At 39.9% G+C, this 4,515-nt stretch overlaps 1 non-coding gene across 1 annotated transcript; it reads left to right on the forward strand.

Annotated features, from left to right (window-relative positions):
• The first annotated feature begins 4,175 nt into the window (after positions 1–4,175).
• On the forward strand, positions 4,176–4,282 carry LOC145590378 (small nucleolar RNA R71). Its single transcript, XR_014101988.1, has one exon. It is a non-coding gene; the product is annotated as a small nucleolar RNA R71 (small nucleolar RNA).
• The last annotated feature ends 233 nt before the right edge of the window (positions 4,283–4,515 follow it).

Raw genomic sequence — 4,515 nt, forward strand, 5'->3', positions numbered from 1 at the left:
ATTTTGTTTTTATCATATCTTTTGATCCAGAAATCCAAATAAGTCATATAATATGTCGTTGGAAAGCTAATGAAGTCTACTTTCCAATGCAATTCGAATCAGATTCAAATCATTTGTAGATAAAAAGATATGGACGAAATAGTAGGACGTTGTCAGTTTTGGATAGAGTTTCGTATTCCTTTCATAGCTTTTTCGTTATAGCTCAGAATTAATGTTATAATATATCATTGGAAATATAATTTTAAGATCTATCCAACCATATAAAATTTGGATAAAAAATATAAGGCACGAAAATAATATATGACTGTCTTTGAACATCTTTAAATTCAAATAGAATTAGGAAAGTTTTAAAAAAAGGAAAGTTTATATTCAAATCAAATTCCATGAACTTATCTTTTCAAAAAAGGATAATTAAAATATTTTAGAAACTTATAGAAGATTCTAATCAATCCTAATTAGTTTATGAATAGGATTAAACCTTTGGACCCTCCTCATGATCATTGGGTCGTAGGTAAAATTCGGTTTGGGCCCAATTTAGTATATATTTTAGCCATAACTTCCTCATTATTCATCAGAATTGGGCTTATAATATATCGTTGGAAAGGTCTTTTCAAGCCCCATCCAACTACACCATTATTGGACCCTTATCATGGACCAAAATAAACAGGAGTGGACGTTTTTATAAAATAGAGTGGGTTTTCGAAAAACAGAAAGAAAGATTTTAATAAAAACTAACCGCAACACTTGACTTTTCACACTTTCACCTCATTCGATTATGGTTCGACGTGACAGGTATTCATCACTGGGTTTGGTTTTGGGGAGACACAAATGGGTGTCTACACCTTTGAACAGTCAACTTACCCGTTCCAAACTTGCACCGATTGACCTCAAGCCTACCACGGACATTTATGGCAACATATAATGGTCATATATGGTTCCAAACGTCATTATATGACCCTAAGATGTATCCGCTAGGGTCTCAAGACTTTTCGCCACCGAGCCCCGTAACCTCAAAATTCCTCAAAAAGCGTGGATTATTCAATTTTGGAATGTTTGACCTTTTTTCGCCTGGAAATAAAAATTGCCGAGATGTTTACCATGGTTCCTAATACCCTCCGAGAGTTCAATTGAGTGGGTGGAACCATCCAATATGCCTTAAAACTGTCAATTTACCCGTTTTAAATTTGCACCGATTTCGTAAACTGAAGCCTACCACGGCTATTTTGTACAGTATATAAGAGTCATATATGGTTCCAAACGTCATTATATGACCCTAAGATGTATCCCCTAGGGTCTCAAGACTTTTCGCCACCAGGCCCCGCAACCTCAAAATTCCTCAAAAAGCGTGGATTATAGCCTTCAATTTTGGAATTTTTTGACCTTATTTCGCCCGGAATTAAAAATTGCTAAGATGATTACCATGGTTCCTAATGCCCTCCGGGAGTCCAATTGAGTGGGTGGAACTATCCAATTTGCCTTAAAAGGGTCAATTTACCCGTTCCAAATTTGCACCGATTTCGTAAACTGAAGCCTACCACGGCTATTTTTTACAACATATAAGCGTTATATATGGTTCCAAACGTCATTATATGACCCTAAGATGTATCCCCTAAGGTCTATAGACTTTTCGCCACCGGGCCCCGTAACCTCAAAATTCCTCAAAAAGCGTGGATTATAGCCTTCAATTTTGGAATTTTTTGACCCTTTTTCGCGCGGAAATAAAAAATGCCGAGATGGTTACCATACACTCTAATACACCCTGGGAGTCTATTTGGGTGGATCCAACCATCCAATATGCCTTTAAACAGTAAATTTACCCGTTCCAAACTTGCATCGATATCGTGACCTCAAGCCTACCACGGACATTTATGGCAACATATAATAGTCATATATGGTTCTAAACATTATTATATGACCCTAATACGTATCTCCTAGGGTCTCAAGACTTTTCGCCACCGGGCCCCGTAACCCCAAAATTCCTCAAAAAGCGTGGAGTATAACCTTCAATTTTGGAATTTTTTGACCTTTTTTCGCCCGAAAATAAAAATTGCCGAGATGTTTACCATGGTGCCTAATACCCTCCAAGAGTCCAATTGAGTGGGTGGAACCATCCAATATGCCTTAAAACAGTCAATTTCCCCGTTCCAAATTTGCACCGATTTCGTAAATTAAAGCCTACCACGGCTATTTTGTAAGACATATAAGGGTCATATATGGTTCCAAACGTCATAATATGACCCTAAGATGTATCCCCTAAGGTTTCAAGACTTTTCACCACAGGGCCCCGTAACCTCAAAATTCCTCAAAAAGCGTGGATTATAGCCTTCAATTTTGGAATTTTTTGACCTTTTTTCGCCCGGAAATAAAAAATACTAGGATGCTTACCATGGACCCTAATACACCCTGGGAGTCTATTTGGGTGGGTCCAACCATCCAATATGCCTTTAAACAGTCAATTTACCCGTTCTAAACTTGCACCGATATCGTGACATCAAGCCTACCATGGACATTTATGGCAACATGTAATGGTCATATATGGTTCCAAACGTCATTATATGACCCTAAGATGTATCCCCTAGGGTCTCAAGACTTTTTGCCACCAAGCCCCGTAACCTCAAAATTCCTAAAAAAGCGTGGATTATAGCCTTCAATTTTAGAAGTTTTTGACCTTTTTTCGCCCGGAAATAAAGATTGCCGAGATGTTTAACATGGTTCCTTATACCTTCCGAGAGTCTAATTGAGTGGGTGGAACCATCCAATATGCCTCAAAACGGTCAATTTTCCCGTTCCAAATTTGCACCGATTTCGTAAACTGAAGCCTACCACGGCTATTTTGTACAACATATAAGGGTCATATATGGTTCTAAACGTCATTATATGACCCTAAGATGTATCCCCTAAGGTCTCAAGACTTTTCGCCACCGGGCCCCGTAACCTCAAAATTCCTCAAAAAGCGTGGATTATAGCCTTCAATTTTGGAATTTTTTGACCTTTTTTCGCCCGGAAATAAAAAATGCCGAGATGCTTACCATGGACCCTAATACACCCTGGGAGTCTATTTGGGTGGTTCCAACCATCCAATAAGCCTTTAAACAGTCAATTTACCCGTCCAAACTTGCACCGATATCGGTACCTCAAGTTTACCACGGACATTTATGGCAACATATATTGATCATATATGGTTCCAAACGTCATTATATGACCCCAGGATGTATCCCATAGGGTCTCATGACTTTTCGCCACCGGGCCCCGTAACCTCAAAATTCCTCAAAAAGCGTGGATTATAGCCTTCAACTTTGTAATTTTTTGACCTTTTTTCGCCAGGAAATAAAAATTATCGAGATGTTGACCTTTTTTCGCCCGGAAATAAAAATTGCACAAGGTGTCATTAGGTTACCACCCCGGGCTGTGAACTCCCAACTTTTTGTGCTATTTGTGCCAATTGATTCTCAATTATCTTGTTGTGTGCTTGAAGTTGTTGGATGTTCGCTTGCATATCCGCATTGCTTCTTCCTTGTTGTGCAATGATGGTCTCAAGTGCGGCTTCAAGACTAGACTTTTGAGGAGGTGGGGGAGCGGGTTGGTTATATTATTGCCTTTGTTGGTCTTGGTTGGGATGGCGATATGGAGCTTGTCGGTTTTGAGAGTGAGGTTGGTTGTAGTGGTTTTGGGGTTGGTTTTGGCCTTGATTGTAGCTATTTTTGGGGGGCCCTTGGTTTTGTTGCTTCCATCCCGTACCTTGTTGGGCTTTCCAACCTTGATTGTAGGATTGGGGGTATGCCTCATTTCTTTGCCCAATTGCCGCCGCTTGCTCTTGGTTAGTTGAGTTGCAATAAGAGGACATATGATCGTTTCCTCCACAAGTCTCACAAGACATGACTTGTTGTGAGGAAGAGTTTTGAGATGTAAGAGTGGCTTGATCTAGCTTATGAGCTAGCATGTCAAACTTTGATGCATTAAGGTCTATTGCACTAAGATCGTGGATTCCGGCCTTGTTTACTTGAGGTTGCCTTCTATCACCGCCATATGCGTAGTTCTTAGCCACTTCTTCAATCATTTTATATGCTTCATCCACCGATAGCTTTTTAAGGCTACCACCGGCCCCGTTATCAAGATTGGCTCTTGAAGTAGGAGTAAGACCATCATAAAAGCTTTGAACAATGATCCATGATGTGAAACCATGGTGTGGGCATTTTCTAGTGTAGTCCTTGAAACGCTCCCAAGCTTCACTCAAAGTCTCATCAATCTCTAGGTTGAAATTGGTGATTTTCCTCCTTAGCTCGACGGTCTTTTCGGGTGGACTATATTTTCCAAGGAAAGCTCTAGTGACTTAATCCCATGTTGTCAATGATCCCTCTTCCACCATTCTCAACCAATGCTTTGCCTTGTCACGGAGGGAGAATTGAAACATGTGCATACGGATGAACTCTTCCGTAATGTTGTTTTGCTTGATGGTGGTGCACAATTCAAGAAAGTTGTCCAAATGAGCAAAAGGACACTCATGAGAACTCCCAC

Source organism: Chenopodium album, chromosome 17 (assembly GCF_948465745.1).
Source record: "Chenopodium album chromosome 17, dcCheAlbu1.1, whole genome shotgun sequence".
Lineage (NCBI taxonomy): Eukaryota > Viridiplantae > Streptophyta > Magnoliopsida > Caryophyllales > Amaranthaceae > Chenopodium > Chenopodium album.